Source organism: Rutidosis leptorrhynchoides, chromosome 3 (genome assembly GCF_046630445.1).
Source record: "Rutidosis leptorrhynchoides isolate AG116_Rl617_1_P2 chromosome 3, CSIRO_AGI_Rlap_v1, whole genome shotgun sequence".
NCBI lineage: Eukaryota > Viridiplantae > Streptophyta > Magnoliopsida > Asterales > Asteraceae > Rutidosis > Rutidosis leptorrhynchoides.
Genome location: NC_092335.1, coordinates 121,148,762 through 121,174,377, shown reverse-complemented (window position 1 = coordinate 121,174,377; position 25,616 = coordinate 121,148,762).

Sequence of the window (25,616 nt, the reverse complement as noted above, 5' to 3'; positions counted from 1 at the left end):
TACCATTTTCCAAATGTTGTCAAAAAGAATAGATTTCTTAAATCACAGTGGACCTCATAATATAGGCCCGTAATCATATCATAATGTATCTGATAATTCAATCATTTGATATTATCTCTTAATTCTGTCGATAAATATATCGAAACAAATACGTTCATGTAAAGTATCATATATCTAATACTTTATTAATGTTTTCAGTTAATATTATATATTATATATACATATCTATATACTCATAATTGTTCGTCAATCGTCGAACACGGTCAAAGGGTAATTGATTACAAGAATGTAGTTCCAAACTTTTTGAGATTCAACATTACAAATTCTGCTTATCGTGTCGGAAACATATAAAGGTTAAGTTTAAATTTGGTCGGAAATTTCCGGGTCGTCACAGTACCTACCCGTTAAAGAAATTTTGTCCCGAAATTTGATCGAGGTCGTCATGGCTAACAATAAGAATGTTATTATGACGAATTAAGTTGATTCATAGGGTTTTATCATGATTGAGAAATATGGATAAAATAATTCGATTACTCGAAACGTATGAGTGAAGCTATCGTAAAAGAGTGAAATGAGAAAATAGGGATTCATCTTATCTTTTGACGTCATCACGGTTGATCTCTGGATTAAAGAAAATCTTTGTAATCTATATAGGATTTGATTCTTCGGTGATTAAGGAAATTATGATCCTCTTCGATTTAATGCGATGATTCATCTCGATTTTTCTGTCGGATATTTCACTATAAATCCACCTCCTTCGTTTCCTTTTAATTCACACCTTCTATTCTTTCTCCCTCAATTCTTACTTTAAAATTATTCGTCAATATGCTTCATCCAGTGCTGATTCTCGATATACTCCTCACTTTCATATCCGTCGTTCTTCTTTTTCATCTACCTCCAGAAGAATCTATTTACTTCTACTATACTCTTGGTTTTATAGTGTTTTTAGTTCTCCCGTGTCTTTATATTGCTATATGCATCGATATATACGGTTTATAGTTTCTGGGTTGTTGTTGGGTTTTATATCTTCCCTTATATTTCGATTTCCCTGCTTCTGTCTTCTATAATCATTGTCATCCCCAATTAATGCTCCCTTTTATTTGCTGCGATTTATACCCCAATTTCTATTTCGGAGTTTTGTCCATTCGTTTCTTCTTCTTGCGATTAAGCACCGCTTGTAATGGTCCAGAATTCGCATATATGAATTTCGGAATGAACATTGTTAATGTTCTAAGAAGGAAATTGTAATGGCACGATCTTGACTTGTCAAATTACTAGAATACCTCGGAAAAGGCCGAATCTTCAAGAAATATTTTCTTGATATTTTAGAGGTTAAAGAGAATACAAGAGTCGTGTAACATAGCACATGATGACGTTATGATCTGTGAATCATCACATTCCATTTAGAAACTCAGCATGACTTACTGTAATATAATCACGTTGATCAAGTGTCATTATATTATACTAGTTCATGCTTCAGTTCCCAACACTACTTCAAAAATATTCCTATTTTAAATTCGAAAGTTTCAGAATTTAGAAACTAAAATAGTTTCTTTTATGATGTAATACAGACAGCACGAAGAGGTAAATGATTTCAGATAAGAATAATTATGGAAATATCTTCAGAAATATGGAGGATATTTATAATGAAAGATACGATGATATCTTAAAATTTCTAATATCAGAGGATGATGAAGAATATTATCCGTAAGGGTTTAGAGTCTGGAGCAAGGTATTTGATAATGACTTCAGCAGACACGGAATCATTTGGATTCTTTGAAGGTAGATCTCGTCCTTGTGATTTATCCACAGCCTTCTTCATTGTTTGCTCAATCCGTATTTTTCAGTACCAAATCTTCTCTTTTTCTGAGCTTTGCCAACACACTACTCTTTATCATCAAACTTTTTACTGTTAAGGTCGTTTATAGTTTTTGCTGCTTCATCAGTATTTCGAGAACTAGTTCGCAGTTTAGGGTGTTTTTCAGAAACTTCACATTCAAAGTATATAAGTCCAGAAGATAGACACATATAATTGTTGGCGTAGACATGCTGCGAGATTTCAAAATACTGATTGCTAATTTCCGATGATTCGTATGGCAATTCTCGTTACAAGATGCAGATGAGTAAATGATGGGGTTTTGATAAATATAAAGATTTTTAGAAAAGTCAAAGATCAATGAAGTTGTTAATAAGTTTACTGCTAATGTGGCGAGATATGAAAGGTTCCCCGGTAATAATGATGAAGGGGTAATCATTATAATAAGGCTTATTCAAATGAACAATTGAAGTTGGTTTGCTGGAGCTGTGACAAAACCGTCTATTTTTAGAAGGGATTGAAAAGTTATTTTAGCTAGTAAATGCCAAAAGGTCTGACATGGATACATGTTAAATTATGACTTTGGTTTCAAGAGTTTTTCAGGTACGTAACTGTGGATAACATGTGGTTGGATCATCATCTCGATTGTTCATTATTTGAAGTGTCTTCAGGTATTTCGAAGGGCTTGAACACAGATTATAATCGTTAATATACATACGATGTTCTAACATAGTTTTGAAGTTAAAGTATAGCTTTGAAAGATGTAAGAATCTAAGAGTGATGATACCGGTTATAACTTGAATTGAATTCGACGATTTCAAAATCAGAATATGTAATTAGATTTTTGAATGAGTATGGTTGTTTTGATTTCTATAAAAGAATGTATATTGTTGTGAAAGTAGGGAGTATAATGGATGATTTGCTGAATCAGATTCGAAGAATGTAACATATTAATTGTGAATTTATATATCTCTCAGGTATTACCTACCCGTTAAAAAAATGTCACAATTAATATTTTGTACAAAAGAATTTTATTACAGTCTTTATGGAAATATATGTGTATATTTCTTCAGATGTAATATAGATTTAATGAGTTAATATTAAATTAAACTCACTTGATTTATGGTTAAGGCTAGGATAGATAATTTCTAAACTTTAGAAATTACATAATCGTCGTAGAATGTTTTCCCAATGAAGTTATGAATCAATACTTCATCGTTGTGGTATTCCTTAGTATCTACAGGGCGTATGACATCGATGCTCATGGGACAGATTGTGAAGTTGAGGTTTGCGATACGGTTGTTGTTAGTGGTGGTAATGGTATTGTTGATGTTATTGATGGTGGTACTGGTTATGTTGCTGGTGCTGCTACTGGTGTTTGTAACCTTTGCACCATATTCTCCAAAGCCACTACCCGAGCGCGAAGCTCATTGACTTCTTCTATTACACCGGGGTGATTGTCGGTTCGGACAAGCGGATAAATAAGATCTAGAATTTGGTGTAGTATATAATCATGACGAGATACTCTGGAAATCATAGAGAAAATGGTGTTTCGGACAGGTTCGCCGGTAAGTGCTTCAGGTTCATTGCCAAGAGGGCAATGTGGTGGATGGAAAGGATCTCCTTCTTCTTGTCTCCAATGATTAAGGAGGCTACGAACCCATCCCCAATTCATCCAGAATAGATGATGGCTGATTGGTTGATCTATTCCAGTCACACTGCTTTCGGAGCTTGAGTGGGATTCCATTTCGGAATCCGAGGAACTTGAACTGATGACGAATTCCATTTCGTATGATTTGATAAAGGATTTTTCGATACGAAATAATTTTCCGGCTATCGGGTGGTATTCTAACTACATAGAATATCTATATATATAGATCAAAAGATTTCATAGATTACGGAAGAATTTACGGAATATGTCAGGAAAAGTTTACTGTAATAGATACGATAAGATATGATTTAGCAGATACGCTAAGATATGAATTTTGTCTATACACTATTCATGCAATCAATGCAGCAAGACATGTCTAGACTAAGAATGATAAGCAGGTAATTTCCTAAGGATGGTAAGTAGATGATTTCCGACTAAAAATGATAAACAAAACTTTTGACATGCAGACACGGTCGAAGTCCAGACTCACTAATGCATCTTAACAACTATCAGTTAGACACACTAATGCAAGACCTAGTTCACTAAGACCACCGCTCTGATACCAACTGAAAGGACCCGTTCATATACATCATAAACGATTCACAATAGTTGATTACATCGCGAGATATTGACCTCTATATGATACGTTTTACAAACATTGCATTCGTTTTTAAAAGACAAACTTTCTTTACATCAAAAATTGACGGCATGCATACCATTTCATATTACATCCAACTATAATTGACTTAATATTAATCTTGATGAACTCAATGACTCGAATGCAACGTCTTTCAAAGTATGTCATGAATGACTCCAGGTAATATCCTTAAAATGAGCTAATGCACAGCGGAAGATTTCTTTAATACCTGAGAATAAACATGCTTTAAAGTGTCAACCAAAAGGTTGGTGAGTTCATTAGTTTATCATAATCAATCATTTCCGTAATAGTAATAGACCACAAGATTTCAGTTTTCATAAATATCCATACACTCGCAAGTGTTTAAAAGCATTCTATAAGTTGTAGGCACCGGGTAACAAGCCTTAACGTTCATGTTTTACCCTCTAAAGTACACCGAATCAGGTGCGTTTAAATAACCTCGAAGTACTAAAGCATCCCATAGTCAGGATGGGGTTTGTCAGACCCAATAGATCTATCTTTAGGATTCGCGCCTACCAGTCATACACCAGTAGTTATAGTTACCAAGCTAAGGGGATATTTCTGGTTTAAACCCACGTAGAATTAGTTTTAGTACTTGTGCCTATTTCGTAAAACATTTATAAAAGTTGCGCATGTATTCTCAGCCCAAAAATATATATAAAAAGGGAGCAAATGAAACTCACAATACTTTATTTCGTAGCAATTATGTATATGACGGCACTGAACAAGTGCAGGGTTTGTCTCGGATTCACGAACGTATCAATATTGTGATTCAATATTGCAGAAAAGTACATAGACGCAACGAAAATGATAAACGTTAGGTTGACCTCACGAGCAATACCCTCGATCAATACCCATAACCTCCATAGCTATAACCCATAATTTCGTTAGCTCTATCACGTTTGAAAACTTATTTTGAAATCGTCTGAGTATAACTCCGTCGTAGTATTTTATGTATACTAATAATATCTTGAAATAATACAAAGAAAATATATATATGTAATTCGATTGAGAGAGTTTAGAGAAATATATTTTCAAGTTTCTATGAAATAATGAAACCTATTCAATTCTATTTATAATAGATTTTTGAATTATTAAAGTGAATTATTAAAGTATGAATTATTAAAGTGAATTATTAAAGTATGAATTATTAAAGTGAATTATTAAAGTGAATTATTAAAGTGAATTATTAAAGTGAATTATTTTTAAGTATGAATTATTAAAATGAATTATTAAAGTGAATTATTAAAGTATGAATTATTAAAGTGAATTATTAAAGTATGAATTATTAAAGTGAATTATTAAAGTATGAATTATTAAAGTTAAAGTAAAGTAAAAGTAAAGTAAAGGTAAAGTTAAAGTATAGTAAAAGTATAAAACTATATACGTATAATACGCGTATAAATATATATAATATTAATTTAAATCGTTATATATATTTAATAAAATAAAATATAAATATCGTTATCTTTATCATACTGGTTAAGTAATGGGTTGTCAAAAGTGGTTCTAGATATTTATAAAAGATATATACGTTTTAATAATAAAGTTCTTTTTAAACTGAAAATATTTTTTGTACTTTTGAAACTAAATCAAATAAATATGATAATTTTGTTTTCCAAAACTAAATATATTCAAGAATCATTTTGTTAAAAGGTTAAAATAATGGAAATCGTTATACCACAAAACATTTTAGAAAAGTAGAATTATATATATTCATAATAGGTTTCAAGTTTTTAAATTACAGTCTGTTGGTGAAGCATGGGATAAAGTCCAAAGGTTAAATAAACGTATGAAATCATCTTAATGAAAAATGTCGAGTTACTTAACTTGTCGATATCCAACATCTAAGTTATTTACACTCCACGTTCTTATTTTCATATTAAATAAAATGAAAGTTAACATAGTTATCTTATCAAGGTCACGAAGAAAATATTATAAAACATGCCTTGGAAATTAAACATGAATTTCCACTAACCCTTGTCTAGTTCCCGTTAATCGACACATTTGTTCTTATTTATAAATCACTTTACCATTTTCCAAATGTTGTCAAAAAGAATAGATTTCTTAAATCACAGTGGACCTCATAATATAGGCCCGTAATCATATCATAATGTATCTGATAATTCAATCATTTGATATTATCTCTTAATTCTGTCGATAAATATATCGAAACAAATACGTTCATGTAAAGTATCATATATCTAATACTTTATTAATGTTTTCAGTTAATATTATATATTATATATACATATCTATATACTCATAATTGTTCGTCAATCGTCGAACACGGTCAAAGGGTAATTGATTACATGAATGTAGTTTCAAACTTTTTGAGATTCAACATTACAAATTCTGCTTATCGTGTCGGAAACATATAAAGGTTAAGTTTAAATTTGGTCGGAAATTTCCGGGTCGTCACAAAATCCATGATTACATCTGAGGAAAATATATATGTAAGTATATTTTCATAAAGATTGTAATTAAAAATTCTTTTGTACAAACTGTTAATGGTGAAAATATTTTAACGGGTAGGTAATACCCTAGAAATATTTAGATTTCACATTAATAAGTTACACTGTACATTCTTCAAATCTGATTCAACAGTCATTTGCTATCCTATCTACATCCACAGATATACGAATCCGTTCACCGTAGAATAACCATTTTCATCCGATTTCATATTTGGATTTTGATTTATCAGAATCCAACAAGTGGCATAATGAAGAAAACATTGGACAAAATAAAATTTGTTAGAAACAAACAAATTAACTATGAGAAATTTTGTTAAGAATCCACGCTAACAAAATCCTAGCTAACTATTCCTAGCTTACTGTTAATTCCTTATTACATTTATTTATCGCAATTTAATTATCGCAATTTATTTATAGCAATTTAAATTCTCGCAATTTTATTTATTGTCATTTAATTTCTGTTATTTATTTTACGCACTTTAAATATCGGGACACGTATACAAGGTTTTGACATATCATATCGACGCATCTATATATATTATTTGGAATAACCATAGACACTCTATATGCAGTAATTCGAGTTAGCTATACAGGGTTGAGTTTGATTCTACAATAATATATATACTTTGAGTTGTAAACGAGTCTGAGACATGTACTCGGGTTACGATACTTATTAATTAATTAGAATATTATAAACTATATATGATTTAGTGAGTTAATAACTGTGGACTGCTAACTATGGACTACTAAGATTGGACAATTAAAATGAATTAAAATATTGATTATAACATATGAAACTAAACAATTCTTCAAGTTTGCCACTTGATTTCATCTTAAACTTTATTTGTATCTTGACGATTCCAATCTGCATTCTGTAACATCTTCAATCGGGCCTAGCTGTAAGATTACTATTTTTGCCCTTAAGTTAGTAATGTGTTACTATATGCTTTTATTTTTATTTAATATTTATTATTAAATAATCATGTGGTTAGGACCAGTTTGTGACAAGGGTCACAGAATAGGTTTGTTTATTTAATTTAGACTTCGTTTGGGTTGCCAAATGTTGTACGAAAGATATCAGATAACTGATAAATACCCGTGTGTTGCACAGTGTGGGAAATTAACCTAAATTAAGTGACTAGTGCATGTGTTCTTCTTTCCATTTCTAGAAAATTCCCAAACACACCCGTTCTTCATCTTCCTCACCTACAATCAAATCCTAATCCTTAATCTTTACATAGAGCTCAAATTGTTCATATCTTTGTGTTCCTTGTGATTCACTGATTCTTTTAAGGTAAGAATCACAAGCTTCCATTCTCTAATCTTTGAGAAATTTAAGGTTTTGTGTTAGTTTTCATAAAAGTGTAAATTTGTGTCAAAACAAGTGATTTAAGTGTTGTTATGGTCAAATTGTTGTGAGTTTTGAGTCTATAACAAGTAGTGAACAAGTTGTGGTCGATTTTGGTGTTTAAAATGAGCTCTAGATTGAGATTTGAGGATTTCATCGTGAAGTCCATAGCCTTTGTTCAGTTTCTGATGAAGATGAACACACTCGGCCGACTGTCGGTCGATTGTCGACCGACTGAGGGTTGAACCGGCCGATTGATGAAGACAATCGACCGACTGTTGAGTGAATCGACCGACTGAGATTTACCTTCGGCCGATTGATGTAATACCGAATGAATCGATCGACTAGGAAAGTCAGTCGACTGGTTATGTAGACAGTCGACCGACTGTAAGAGTCAGTCGACCGACTGAGTGTCCAGGGCAGAATATTTTACCTAAGTGTTGATTTTTAGCCGTTATGCTGCCCGTTTGTATTTTGATGATCTGATGTAAATTTTGAAAGTGGATACTTTTTCTGACAAAAAATTTATGTATTGTGTTATTTGATGTTAATGGACAAAAACTAATTTGTGTATATGTCTTTCTCAGGAGAAAAGGAGAAAGAGAAGGTTCAGTGATTAGATAGCTGAATACCTTCTCGTTTGCTGGTAATCGGTGAGTGGGACTAACTGGAGAATATAGTATATAGAAGCATGTTATATTATGATTTCCATGCTTGTTAGATATACTTATTGTTGTGGTTAGTTAGTACTTGTGATGACTACATGTTAGTTGATGTTTGTCTGCTGGAGCCCGGTGCGTCCCTATTGTGTGGTAGCCTCGGTAGGAGAGATCAACCTACGGGTTGGGTTCCTATGTGGTAGCCTAGACAGCCGTGGTGTATATATATGTGAATGATGTGTCCATCGCGTGTGGATTATGTATATACATACGGTGGTGGAGGAACTTCTGGTAAGCCCCAGTCCGATCAGCTGGTGGTTAATGGTTTGGCCGAGCCGCCAGAGTCTCTGTAGACGGCACTTGGGTGATGTTTGTGTGTTAGACTATTGTGACATGATTAGTATAACGCTTATGTATGCTATGGCCTGTAGTTAGTCGTACTCACTTAGCTTCGTGCTAATTCCCCTCCATCTCCTCCCTGCAGGTTGTTAGCTTTTGTAGATAGTGCTTTTGGGAGAAGATGGGCATGATGATGTTATGTTTGATAGGGTTAACTCTGATGTGGTCTTTTAGAATATGAACCGTGTACTTTTGAAAACAGAATGTATTTACGTCTCTTCCTGTTAATATGTAAATTGTTTTAATGACACGTGACATCGGTTTGTACAAATGTCGATATCGTATTTAATTAATATTATGCTTCCGCCACGTATTTATTATAAAAAATAATAATAATATAACGGTGTCACAAGTTGGTATCAGAGCTGAGTTTGGCAGCATGTGCATTGTGATCAACATGTCATGTTCCCAAACTTAAAATAGTCATGTCAAACATAACATGCTGGGGATGTGTTAAGTGAGTATTAGGACAGGATATGAGTTAGTTGTTAGTACTAACAGAATTTATACTAAGCTTTGGTGTGAGTGTTGTGATAGTGCAGTAATGGCAGATAATCAAGCAATCGCTACTGGCCCTACTGCCCCTGGAACTGGTACATTCAGAGCTCCTGATGAAGATGGACATGTGTCTTCAGAAGAAGAAACTTCTCCAGAAGTAATAGAACTTCAAAGTCGATTACTAGAAGCTTAGGAGTAAATTAAGGAATTGGAACAAGAACGAGCACAATGGAACCCAAATACCACTGCATTAAACACAACTTTTCCTTTAAACCTTTATAATCAAGCTGGTGGCAGTTCCCAATCACAGTTTCCACAAAATACCTATCAAAACTATCAAATGCCATTTCCGTTTAACCAGACTTTTCCTAATCAAATGATGTACCCATTTCAAGTCCCTGAGACAAGAAGGAAGTGTACCTATAAACAGTTTATGGACTGCAAACCTCCTGAGTACAGTGGTCACACAAACCCTACGATGACCCTCAATTGGCTAAGAGAAGTGGAGAGGGCGTTAGAAGCATGTTTTTGTGAGCCAGAATCCATGGTATTATTTGCTAGTAGGCTTTTCAAAGGTGAAGCAATGGAGTGGTGGGATTCTATTACTGCATATTTACCCAAAGAACAGATCAGTCAAATTACCTGGGAACAATTTGCTGCTAAAGTTTGTGAGCAGTATTGTTCTGAGTATGAGATAGAAAGACTGAAAACCGAGTTTCTGAGTATGAAGATGACAGAAAGTATGATGATTGATGAGGTTTTTAGAGATTTCACATCTAAGCTAAGGTTCGTTCAACAGTGGGTACCAACTGAGAAAGATAAGATTCAGCATTTTATGCGGGTGATTAAGCCGGAGTACAGAACTGTTGCGAGATTTGCAACAACCTTGGTGCAGGCTCATGAGATGGCTAAGGTTACAGAAGGTGATATAATGGCAGCAAAAATAGAAAGTTCAAGAAGTGGATCTTTTGGGGGTAAATCAGAAGGTCAATCGGGTGGACAGTCAAATCAGCAGTCGAGTAAGCAATCTGGTCTTCGTGGTAAAAATTCAGGCGGGTTTAAACAGAAAAGTAAGTCTGGTATTAGTGGGTCGGGTTCAAGTCAGTCTGGGTGGTGTAATGTTTGTAAGTCAACCCATGTCGGTCCATGTTCTCTAATGACCAGAAGGTGTTTGAAATGTGGAGTGTTGGGTCATGAATCAACAGCTTGTTCTTTTAAGTCTAATGTTTGTTGGAGTTGCCATCAACAGGGCTATAGATCAGCAAATTGTCCATCTGTGTCAAGATTCAGTTCTGGGGAAGGGTCAGGGGCGAGGTCAGTAACTTTTGGGGGATCTTCTGTTTCTACTGCCGGGCAGAAGAGGAAGAATCCTCCAACAGCAGAGGCAAGGGCGTTTCAGATGACGGTAGACGCTGCAACTGCTACCGATGACATCATTACCGGTATGTTCTTGGTTAATTCCTTGCCAGCTCGTGTGTTATTTGATTCTGGAGCGAATCGATCTTTTATGTCCTTAGGCTTCTGTGATAAGTTGAAGTTGCCTGTTAGGATGTTAGATGAGCCTTTAGGAATAGAAGTAGCTGATGGTAAAATGGTTCCATGCACATCATCTGTGTCTGGAATTACCATCGAAATCGATGGCCATTCTTTCCCTTTAACCTGTTTGCTGATGCCTATACCTAGCTTTGATGTAGTCATATGCATGAATTGGTTAAGAACTAATAGGGCTAATATTAAGTGTGATAAGAATATGATTTCTTTCCGTCTAGCCGATGGATCCCGAGTGATAGCTAGGGGAGAGCGTAGTGGATTTAACTTCCCTATGGTTTCCCTAATGAAAGCTCAGAAGGTGATATCGAAAGGGTGTGATTCGTTTTTAGCTTACGTGATCGATGTTAAGAAAGAAAAGAAGCAAGTGACCGATATTCCCGTTGTGTCAGAATTTCCCGAAGTGTTTCCAGATGATCTACCAGGGTTACCTCCAGTACGTGAAGTAGAGTATAAAATTGATTTGGTTCCAGGTGCTACGCCAGTTGCAAAAGCTCCTTATAGATTAGCTCCGTCAGAAATCCGAGAGATGATGTCTCAGATTCAGGAACTGTTAGATAAGGGGTTTATTCGACCAAGTTCTTCACCGTGGGGTGCTCCTGTTTTGTTTGTGAAAAAGAAAGATGGGTTGCTTCGTATGTGTATAGATTACTGCAACTTGAATAAGATAACAATCAAGAATAAGTATCTGTTACCAAGAATAGATGACTTATTTGATCAGTTACAGGGTGCTTCCTACTTTTCAAAGATTGATTTACGTTCAGGGTATCATCAGGTACGTGTTGCAGAGAGTGATATACTGAAAACAGCGTTCAGAACTAGATATGGTCATTATGAATTTTTAGTTGTGCCATTCGGTTTAACAAATGCGCCAGCAGTGTTTATGGATCTCATGAATAGGGTGTGTCTCCAGTATCTCGACAAGTTTGTAATTGTTTTCATAGATGATATTTTGTATATTTGAAAACCGAGAAAGATCATGCTACACATTTGAGATTGGTATTAGAACTTCTGAAACAGGAACAGTTGTATGCTATGTTTTATAAGTGTGAATTTTGGTTGCGAGAAGTACAGTTTCTGGGTCATGTGATATGTGAACAGGGTATCAAATTAGATCAGTCTAAGATAGAGGCCGTAATGAATTGGAACTCACCGAAAACGCATACAGAAATCAAGAGTTTTCTGGGTTTAGCAGGTTATTACAGCCAATTTATCAAAGACTTCTCTAAAATAACAGGTCCGTTGAATAAGTTAACTAGAAAAGATGTAGCCTTTCGATGGACTGATGAACAAGAAAAGGCTTTTCAGACTCTCAAACAGTTGTTATGTTAAGCTCCAGTTTTAGCTTTACCAGAGGGAACAGAAGATTTTGTGGTCTACTGCGATGCGTCATGTGCAAGTCTGGGTTGTGTTCTGATGCAGAGAAATAAAGTTATAGCGTATGCTTCACGACAGTTGAAGAATCATGAACGAAACTACCCTACTCACGATTTAGAGTTAACTGCAGTTGTGTTTGCTTTGAAGCTTTGGAGACATTATTTGTATGGTACACATTGTGAAATCTATACAGATCATAAGAGTCTTCAATATATCTTTTCGCAGAAAGAATTAAATATGCGTCAACGTCGATGTTTAGAATTGATTAAAGACTACGATTGTGAGATTAAGTACCATCCGGGTAAAGCAAATGTGGTCGCAGATGCTCTGAGTTGCAAGAAAACCATCGAAAAGGTTAGATTTATGAGGATTGAAATAGTTTCAGACTTAATTGATGGATTGAAAACCGTTCAGTTAGTAGCTTTGAATGACGAAAACCTAAAGACTGAACAAATGACTAAAAGAAAATTTGACCTATGCAATGATTCTAAAGGATTAAAGACCTATAAAGATCGAATTTGGGTGCCTATGCTTGGAGATTTGAGGGATTTAATCCTTACTGAAGCGCATAAATCGAGATTATTAGTGCATCCAGGTAGTACAAAGATGTATAGAGACTTGAAAACATTGTATTGGTGGCCGATAATGAAGACAGATGTTGCGAATTACTTCGAAAAATGTCATATTTGTGCGCAAGTTAAGGCAGAACATCAGAAACCGTATGGATCTCTAAGACAGTTAGAAATTCCTCAGTGGAAATGGGATCATATAATGATGGATTTTGTAACCAAGTTACCCCGAACCCAGAAAGGACACGACATGATCTGGGTGATTGTGGATCATTTAACAAAGAGTGCTCACTTTTTAGCTACTTGTGAAACAGCCTCGTTGAGTGATTTGGCAGAGTTGTACTTGAAAGAAATCGTTAGTCGGCATGGTATACCGTTGTCAATAGTTTCCGATAGAGATACTAGGTTTGTATCGAACTTCTGGAACAGTTTACAACAGAATTTGGGGTCACGTGTGAATCTAAGTACAGCATATCATCCACAGACAGACGGTCAGAGTGAACGGATGATTCAGACATTAGAAGACATGTTGAGAGCGTGTGTCTTAGAATATGGTGGTTCTTGGGATTCGCATCTTCCACTGATAGAGTTTGCTTACAACAATTCGTATCATTTGAGTATTGGAATGCCGCCATATGAAATGTTGTATGGTCGTAAGTGTAGAACTCCAACATGTTGGTTAGAAGCAGGTGAGAAACAATTTGCAGGTCCCGAAATTGTTCAGATAACTGCAGAAAAGGTTGAAATTGCACGTGAGAAGTTAAAAGCAGCAAGAGATAGACAAAAGATGTATGCTGATCCACGCAGACGTCCTGTGACATTTAATGTAGGTGATCGTGTTTATCTGAAAGTTTCACCATGGAAAGGGGTGATCAGATTTGGTAAACGTGGTAAACTAGCACCGAGGTTTATTGGGCCATTTCGGATCAAAGAAATTTTGAATGATCAGACTGTTGTTTTAGATCTTCCATCAGAGTTAGCAGGAATACACAACACGTTCAACGTATGCTATCTGAGAAAGTGCAAAGTGGATGATGAAAGTCAGATTCTTCCATTGAAGGATTTGAAAGTTGATTTGACTAAGAAATTAGTGGAAGAACCGGTTAGAATAGTGGACAAGAAAGTTACAAAGTTAAGAAAGAAACAGATTCTAATGGTGTTAGTGGAATGGCGGCACAGTTTAGGTTCTAACTTGACGTGGGAAATCGAGGAGTTAATGAGGGCGCGCTATCCCCATTTGTTTGACCTTGACCAGATTCCGAGGATGGAATCTTCTTAAGGGGGTAGATTTGTAACATCATCAATCGGGCCTAGCTGTAAGATTAATATTTTTGCCCTTAAGTTAGTAATGTGTTACTATGTGCTTTTATTTTTATTTAATATTTATTATTAAATAATGATGTGGTTAGGACTAGTTTGTGACAAGGGTCACAGAACAGGTTTGTTTATTTAATTTGGACTTCGTTTGGGTTGCCAAATGTTGTACGAAAGATATCAGATAACTGATAAATACCCGTGTGTTGCACAGTGTGGAAAATTAAACTAAATTAAGTGACTAGTGCATGTGTTCTTCTTTCCATTTCTAGAAAATTTCCAAACACACCCGTTCTTCATCTTCCTCACCTACAATCAAACCCTAATCCTTAATCTTTACCTAGAACTCAAATTGTTCATATCTTTGTGTTCCTTGTGATTCACTGATTCTTTTAAGGTAAGAATCACAAGCTTCCATGCTCTAATCTTTGAGAAATTTAAGGTTTTGTGTTAGTTTTCATAAAAGAGTAAATTTGTGTCAAAACAAGTGATTTAAGTGTTGTTATGGTCAAATTGTTGTGGGTTTTGAGTCTATAACAAGTACTGAACAAGTTGTGGTCGATTTTGGTGTTTAAAACGAGCTCTAGATTGAGATTTGAGGATTTCATCGTGAAGTCCGTAACCTTTGTTCAGTTTCTGATGAAGATAAACACACTCGGCCGACTGTCGATCGACAGTCGACCGACTGAGGGTTAAACCGGCCGATTGACGAAGACAATCGACCGACTGTTGAGTGAATTGACCGACTGAGATTTACCTTCGGCCGATTGATGTAATACCGAATGAATCGATCGACTGGGAAAGTCAGTCGACCGGTTGTGTAGACAGTCGACCGACTGTAAGAGTCAGTCGACCGACTGAGTGTCCAGGGCAGAATATTTTACCTAAGTGTTGATTTTTAGCCGTTATGCTGCCCGTTTGTATTTTGATGATCTGATGTAAATTTTGAAAGTGGATACTTTTTCTGACAAAAAATTTATGTATTGTGTTATTTGATGTTAATGGACAAAAACTAACTTGTGTATATGTCTTTCTCAGGAGAAAAGGAGAAAGAGAAGGTTCAGTGATTAGATAGCTGAATACCTTCTCGTTTGCTGGTAATCGGTGAGTGGGACTAACTGGAGAATATAGTATATAGAAGCATGTTATATTATGATTGCCAAGTTTGTTAGATATACTTATTGTTGTGGTTAGTTAGTACTTGTGATGACTACATGTTAGTTGATGATTGTCTGCTGGAGCCCGGTGCGTCCCTATTGTGTGGTAGCCTCGGTAGGAGAGATCAACCTGCGGGTTGGGTTCCTATGTGGTAGCCTAGACAGTCGTGGTGTATATATATGTGAATGACGCGTCCGTCGCGTGTGGATTATGTATATACATACAGTGGTGGAGGAACTTCTGGTAAGCCCCAGTCCGATCAGCTGGTGGTTAATGGTTTGGCCGAGCTGCCAGAGTCTCTGTAGACGGCACTTGGGTGATGTTTGTGTGTTAGACTATTGTGACATGATTAGTATAACGCTTATGTATGCTATGCCCTGTAGTTAGTCGTACTCACTTAGCTTCGTGCTAATTCCCCTCCATCTCCTCCCTGTAGGTTGTTAGCTTTCGTAGATAGTGCTTTTGGGAGAAGACGGGCATGATGATATTATGTTTGACAGGGTTAACTCTGATGTGGTCTTTTAGAATATGAATCGTGTACTTTTGAAACCAGAATGTTTTTACGTCTCTTCCTGTTAATATGTAAATTGTTTTAATGACACGTGACATCGGTTTGTACAAATGTCGATATCGTATTTAATTAATATTATGCTTCTGCCACGTATTTATTATAAAAAAATAATATATCGGTGTCGCAAGTTCAAACCTTTCATGATTCTTGAAAGCATCTCAATCGAGAAGATGAACCAACCGCACTTCATCTACGGAAGAAAAGATTGATACATATAGTTATGCACCTGAAAACTCTCGGAACCTGAGTAAACATTTAACACGTATCTGTGCTAGCTCTTTTGGCATTATTATTACCGAAAATAGCTTTGCAATCCCTTTTCAAATTAGCCAATTTTGTCACAGCTTCAGCAAATCAACTTCGACTTTCAGTCGGATTAATCTTAATATAACCTTAATTTATAAGCTTTCCTTTTGTCATCGTTACCGGGGAACCGTCTATATCTCACCACATTAGCAGTAAACTTACCAACAACTTCATTGATCTTTGACTTTCTAAAAAATCATTATATTTATCGAAACCCTATCATATATCCATCTACATCTTGTAACAATAATTGCATACCAACAATCGGGAATCATCAATCATCAATCTCGAATCTCGCAAGCGTTTTCACTTCAACAGTTATATATACATATAACGTGTAACTCCTGAAAATTTTGATCTTCAATTCTGAAATTCTGAAAAGCACCCAGTCTGCGAATCAATACTCGAAATATTGAAAAAGCTCAAAGATTTTGATATTGAAAAAATGAATTAAGCAAACCCTGAAGGAGACCAAGGACAAATACAAAGACCAAACTCTGTATTTAAATAATCCTGATGATTCTGTTTCTGATAAAATCTTTAGCGAATACCTTACTCCTTAATCGCTCTAAATTATTGTGAATGAATTTCTTCATCACACTGTGAATCTAAAATTCTAAGATATTATCGTATCTTTCATTGTAAATATCCTCAATATTATTGAAGATATCTTCATAAATTTTCTTGTCCAATATTAATTATCTCTCCGCTCTATCAGTGTTACATCCGAAAGGAAACTGTTTTAGTTTCTAAATTATGAAAAATTCAAATGTAAATTATGAATGTTTTTGAAGTAGTGTTGGGAACTGAAGCACGAGTTAATATAATATAATGACACTTGATCAACGTGATTATATTATAGTAAGTCATGCTGAGTTTCTAATGGAACATGATGATTCACAGATCATACTCTTATCATGTGCCATGTTACATAACTCTTTCATTCTACTTAACCTCTAAACATATAAAGAAAATATTTTGGAACGTTAGTCATGATCATTCGAAATTCAAAGATTTAACCTAAGAATCCGAGACGTCTTAATCACTTTACTTAAAGTCAAGATGAATCTTATTTTCCTCATTTCACTCTTTTGTGATAGCTTCACTCGTACGTTTCGAGTAATCGAATTGTTTCATTCATATTACTCAAGGATGATAAAACTCTATTTATCAACTCATATTCATCATGAAAACATACTTATTGTCAACCATGACGATCTCTATCAAATTTCGGGGACGAAATTTCTTTAACGGGTAGGTACTGTGACAACCCGGAAAATTTCGACTAATTTTAACTCAAACTCTCGATATGATTTAATATTTTTGACACGATAAGCAAAGCCTGTAATGTTGAGTCTCAAAAATTTTGAACTGTTCAATTGACCTTCGACTAATCCCGACGATTCACGAACAACTGTTTGTAAAAAGTTATGTATATATATATAAATATGTGTAAATATATAATAACTTGAAATATGTGAATATAAGATTATACTATTTAGTTATTAGAATTAATTATGTAAAATAAGACTTTATCAGTAAAACTTATATATACACATATACTCTATATTTTTCTGGTAAACCATTGATCCCACATCATTGACTAAATAACAACCCTTTGTAGCTTTTAAATTATTAGACACTACCTTTAATTTTCCTTTTTACCCGATTAATGTTTTTGTACTTTAGACATATTAACCATACATATATTACATACATGCATATGTAATAAGATTACAACGCACCACTATTGAAACGTGTAACCACCTCTATTTCTTCTTTGAATTCATCCTAAATACAAACACGTCGCAATTCTGTACTATATGATACTGTGACGACCCGGAAATTTCCGACCAAATTTAACCTTTAATCTTTATATTATTCAGACACGATAAGCAAAGTTTGTTAAGTTAAATCTCAAGAATTTTAAACTGTGTTCATACATTCATTATAACCTCGACCAAATTCCGACGATTCACGAACCGTTATATATAAATAGATATGTATATGTATATATATATTATAACTTGAGAATATTAATAAAGTATTAAACGTATAATACTTTACACGAACGTATTTGTTTCAATATGATTTTCGACGAAAAAAAAATATATTAAATGATTGAATTATCAGAAATATTGAATTATGATTACAAGTCTCTGTTGAGAGGTCCACTATGATTTGAGAAAATCTATTCCTCTTAACGATATTCAGAATAATTTGTAAAGCTATTTATAAAAAAAAAAACAAAAAGTGTCATTTACGAAAGTTAGACAAAAGTTAGTGGAGAATTGGTTTCCATAATATTCTATTAATCTATTTTCAAACGTACAAAGACGTTTTCAGTTTAAAAAGAACTTTATTATTAAAACGTATATAACTTTTATAAATATCTAGAATCACTTTTGACAACTCATTACTTAACCAGTATAATAAATATAACGATATTTATATTTTATTTCATTAAATATATATAACGGTTTAAATTAATATTATATATATTTATACGCGTATTATACATACATAGTTTTTTATACTTTTACTATACTTTAACTTTACCTTTACTTTACTTTTACTTTACTTTAACTTTAATAATTCATACTTTAATAATTCACTTTAATAATTCATACTTTAATAATTCATACTTTAATAATTCACTTTAATAATTCATACTTTAATAATTCACTTTAATAATTCATACTTTAATAATTCATACTTTAATAATTCACTTTAATAATTCATACTTTAATAATTCACTTTTATAATTCAAAAATCTATTATAAATAGAATTCAATAGGTTTCATTATTTCATAGAAACTTGAAAATATATTTCTCTAAACTCTCTCAATTGATATATATATATATATATATATATATATATATATATATATATATATATATATATATATATATATATATATATATATATTTGCTCTGTATTATTTCAAGATATTATTAGTATACATAAAATATTACGACGGAGTGCTGTCCGAGTGATTTCAAAATAGTTTTTTTGAATGAGTCGAAGCTAAGGAAATTATGGGTTATAGCTATGGAGGTGATGGGTATGGTTCATGGGTATGCTCGTGAGGTCAATCTAGTGTTTATCATCTCCGTACATAGACAAGTATACCAACTGAAAGGACCCGTTCATATACATTATAAACGATTCACAATAGTTGATTACATCGCGAGGTATTTGACCTCTATATGATACATTTTACAAACATTGCATTCGTTTTTAAAAGACAAACTTTCTTTACAACGAAAGTTGACGGCATGCACACCATTTCATAATACATCCAACTATAATTGGCTTAATAATAATCTTGATGAACTCAATGACTCGAATGTAACGTCTTTCAAAATATGCCATGAATGACTCCAAGTAATATCCTTAAAATGAGCTAATGCACAGCGGAAGATTTCTTTAATACCTGAGAATAAACATGCTTTAAAGTGTCAACCAAAAGGTTGGTGAGTTCACAGGTTTATCATAACAATCATTTCAATATATTAATAGACCACAAGATTTCCGTTTATAAATATATGTACACTCGCAAGTGTATAAAAGTATTCTATAAGTTGTAGGCACCCGGTAACAAGCCTTAACGTTCATGTTTTACCCTCTGAAGTACACCAGATCAGGTGTGTTTAAAATAACCTCGAAGTACTAAAGCATCCCATAGTCAGGATGGGGTTTGTCAGGCCCAATAGATCTATCTTTAGGATTCACGCCTACCGTACATAGACAAGTAGTTTAATGTTACCAAGCTAAGGGTATATTTCTGGTTTAAACCCACGCAGAATTAGTTTTAGTACTTGTGCCTATTTCGTAAAACATTTATAAAAACAGCGCATGTATTCTCTGACCCAAAAATATATATAAAAGGGAGCAAATGAAACTCACAATACTGTATTTCGTAGTAAAAATACATATAACGTCATTTAATAAGTGCAAGGTTGGCCTCGGATTCACGAACGTATCAATATTGAGATTCAATATTGCAGGAAAGTACGTTGACGCAATCCATGAACACTAGATTGATAAACACTAGATTGACCTCACGAGCATACCCATGAACCATACCCATCACCTCCATAGCTATAACCCATAATTTCCTTAGCTTCGACTCATTCAAAAAAACTATTTTGAAATCACTCGGACAGCACTCCGTCGTAATATTTTATGCATACTAATAATATCTTGAAATAATACAGAGCAAATATATATATATATATATATATATATATATATATATATATATATATATATATATATATATATATATATATATATATATATATATATCAATTGAGAGAGTTTAGAGAAATATATTTTCAAGTTTCTATGAAATAATGAAACCTATTGAATTCTATTTATAATAGATTTTTGAATTATAAAAGTGAATTATTAAAGTATGAATTATTAAAGTGAATTATTAAAGTATGAATTATTAAAGTATGAATTATTAAAGTGAATTATTAAAGTATGAATTATTAAAGTGAATTATTAAAGTATGAATTATTAAAGTGAATTATTAAAGTATGAATTATTAAAGTTAAAGTAAAGTAAAAGTAAAGTAAAGGTAAAGTTAAAGTATAGTAAAAGTATAAAAAACTATGTATGTATAATACGCGTATAAATATATATAATATTAATTTAAACCGTTATATATATTTAATGAAATAAAATATAAATATCGTTATATTTATTATACTGGTTAAGTAATGAGTTGTCAAAAGTGATTCTAGATATTTATAAAAGTTATATACGTTTTAATAATAAAGTTCTTTTTAAACTGAAAACGTCTTTGTACGTTTGAAAATAGATTAATAGAATATTATGGAAACCAATTCTCCACTAACTTTTGTCTAACTTTCGTAAATGACACTTTTTGTTTTTATTTATAAATAGCTTTACAAATTATTCTGAATATCGTTAAAAGGAATAGATTTTCTTAAATCATAGTGGACCACTCAACAGAGACTTGTAATCATAATTCAATGTTTCTGATAATTCAATCATTTAATATATTTTTTTTCGTTAAAAATCATATTGAAACAAATACGTTCGTGTAAAGTATTATACATTTAATACTTTATTAATATTCTCAAGTTATAATATATATATATACATATACATATCTATTTATATATAACGGTTCATGAATCGTCGGAATTTGGTCGAGGTTATAATGAATGTATGAACACAGTTTAAAATTCTTGAGATTTAACTTAACAAACTTTGCTTATCGTGTCTGAATAATATAAAGATTAAATTTTAAATTTGGTCGGAAATTTCCGGGTCGTCACAGATACAGTGGACATAATTGAGAAATGATATGCAACTTGACTCTTTTTCTTTTTATAAATAAAAATAAATACATAAACAAACTCTCAACTTTTATTTTTTATCCTCCACTACATTTGTTAATTCTATTCTGGTTTATGATTAACAAACTCTCACTACCCGTTCTTTCTTTTCTATTTATCACACTACCCGTTCTTTCTTTTCTATTTATCACACAAGACAAAACCTTTTCCTTTCACTTGTATCTAAACCTCTGCTTGATTTCTACTTTCTCACTAACACACAAGATATTACAAACGAATAATAGAGGTGGCTAAGGTGCTTTTCTTTTCTTCTTTGATTACCTTTATTATTAATATCTTATTATTATCAATTATTAGGATGGCTTTATAATTACAGTTATATCTATATGTGCTGGCATCAATCATTCACATCTATCATATACTCAATCCTCCTTTAGATTAATAACTCAAAAACCACAATCATCATCTTTATTATTATCGTTTCCATTCCTGTTTCTTCCTTCTGTTCCGATCGAAAGCCATGCACCAAAACAAATCGCCTGCTACTGTGTTTCTACAACCTTGAAACCCACATACAGAGATAAATAAAACCATCCTCCATCTTTCTCTTTTTAATATTTCTGTTTACAAACACATATATATGAGATATAGGCTTAAACAAAATAGCACCTTCATTATTCCTACTTGATCTACATTCATCTATCAAACCACCCATCTTCGTTCATCACCATAAAAACTATTTGCTGCTGTCCGGTTCTGTTTGAGACCGAAAACCAACCAAGTCACCAACACAAACACAACTTCATCAACACCCGCTTCAATTACTGTTGCTGCATATTTTTTTTTCTATTATCCGAAATCCATCAACCAAACAACCATCACCTCTATCAAGAATCATGTAACCCGCTACTATTTTCGGGTCATCCTTATTACTTCTGATGTTCGACAATCATCACCATTTTTTTTATGAAAACCACAACCACAATCGTCAATCTTCAAACACCCATGATCACCCTAACCATCACTATCCGAAACTCCACGACACAACCAAGAACTATTCGTTGCTATTGGTTTCACTAAACGGTGCAAAAACTCACAAACCATAACCATCACAATCAAAACGATCACTTGGAACTTGTGTACATGCTTGCTATTTCTATCCTTGTCAATCATCAAACCAAAACAACAAACACCATGAAAACCCATTTGCTACTTATTCGACCAACACCCACAAAAAAACTCACCACCTCAATCACTCTACAACTACTATATTTTTACAGCTATTCATCAGTCCATAAACCACTACCTCGATCCCTTTTATTTCTGGTTTAGACCCATAACAAACTCAAAACATCACCACTACAAACACTACTATAACATCATGCAAGAACCTTCTGCTAGTTGCTATTGTTTATTAATTTCTATTCGAAACCACTGCTGCAAGGAATCAAACAAGCAGCCTGAACAGCTGCTGCATTCCTGTTTATGTCTGTCCAAAACAACCAAAACAAACTACCTTATTTACTGCTGCTACAGTGACTGTTTTCTACTAGACTGCCATGGTAACTCCACCTGCAAACAACCATCGGTGAGATGCTATACTCTTACTTCATTGTTTCCTAATCGATACCCAAAATTACAAAATCAATCTATCCCCTAAAATACAATCAATTTTATAATTCAACAAAAACAACAAAATTGTAACTATACACAATAAAATTCAATATAATCGATTCAAATTCGAATAAATTAAAAGTTAATCGAATTGTACATAGATATGTAATTGTATATATATCGATTGTAAAAGAGAATCAAACCCTGCGATGACTGATGATGAATGATGATGATGGTAACAACGATGTTACAATGATGATGATGATCTGAGAATAACGATGTTATGATGGTCGATGATGAGAAAAGTTAAGCGTGATTAGGGTTGTTTGCTGCTACAAAATCTCAGGAAGACATCGAATGAAATTGGATGCTGTTCCGAATGAACTCCAGTACCCTGTATCGATCAGTTAAATTAGAACATGGATTGGGCTGGTGGATCTTATTACCTACACTAATGGACATTTAAACTTGGACTCCTTTAACACATAAATGGGCTATACTATTGTACTCCTTAAAACATTAATAGACTTAATTGACATTTAAGTATAATGAGTATTATCATTATTATTATTATTATTATTATTATTATTATTATTATTATTATTATTATTATTATTATTATTATTATTATTATTATTATTATTATTATGAATGATATTACTAATACAAAGTATTATTATTAAGTATTATTAAGTTTTAAGAATTATCATCAGAATTATTATTATTATTGTAAAAATAATAATAAAAAATAATAATAATATAACTTTTATATTTATTTGTATCATTAATATGATTTTTTATAAATTTTTATTACCATTGAAACTATAATTATTATTATTACTATTAGAATTATCATTACCTTATTTATCATTATTATTTACTATTATTTTTATAAAAATTACTGTTATTATCAACTTTATGAACATTAGACTTGTTATTATTATAATTGTCATTATTATTTTTAACATTAATATTATTATTTTTAACATTATTATTATTATTAATATTATCATTAATATTACTGATATTATTATTAGTATTATTATTATTATTGCAACAAATATTAATTATGTAAAATATAATTATTACATATACCATAAATATAACTAATATTACAAATTACTATGTCTTAATATATTAACTAATATATTATTATTATAACATTAATTAAATTACATATCAAATAAGTATTATAACATATTATAAGTATTAATAAAATTAGATATAAGAATAATAATCTTAATACATAAAAAAAATATATACATAAACTTAGTTGATTTATATTTTAATGTGTTAATATATATACATTATATAGGTTCGTGAATCCGAGGCCAACCCTGCATTGTTCAATGTCGTCATATGTATTTTTACTACAAAATACAGTATTGTGAGTTCATTTGATTCCCTTTTACTCTTTACATTTTTGGGACTGAGAATACATGCGCTGTTTTTATAACTGCTTTATTAAATACTTTTGAAATATATTTTGAACTGAGAATACATGAAATGCTTTTATAAATGTTTGACGCGATATGACACATGCCAAACATTCCTCGAATGAATTATTATGCAGACAGAAGTTTTGTGGATTATTATTGAATTAGTTGGACGTGATAATTGCCACTAATTGTTGTGAATATGTTCCCCTGATTATTATTGCTTGGTAACCTAAGAATTAGAAACGGGTATGGCCCTAATTCAGGCGAATCCTAAAGGTAGCTACTGGGTTCAACACCCCCACCCAAAATGTTCACTAGACGGAAGGGCTAGTGGGCGTGGTGTTTAGTACTTCGAAGTTTATATATTATACAGACGAGATGTTCTGTTTTTGGGGATATTATTTATGCGCATTATATGTTAAGGTCGATTACCAAGCCAAGCAATGAAAGCAAAGTGAATGTTATGTAGTGACCCGAACTTTTCCATGTTTATATATATTAATTGTGATTGATATTTACATGATTAAATGTTTCCAACATGTTAAGCAATCAAACTTGTTAAGACTTGATTAATTGAAATATGTTTCATATAGACAATTGACCACCCAAGTTGACCAGCGATTCACGAACGTTAAAACTTAAAAACGACATGACGATATATATATGGATATACATATGGTTAACATGAGATTATGATAAGTAAGTATCTCCATAAGTATATTGACAATGAGTTATATACATATAAACAAGACTACTAACTTAAGGATTTCGAAACGAGACATATATGTAACGATTATCGTTGTAACGACATTTAAATGTATATATATCATATTAAGATATATTAATATATCATAATATCATGATAATATAATAATTTAAC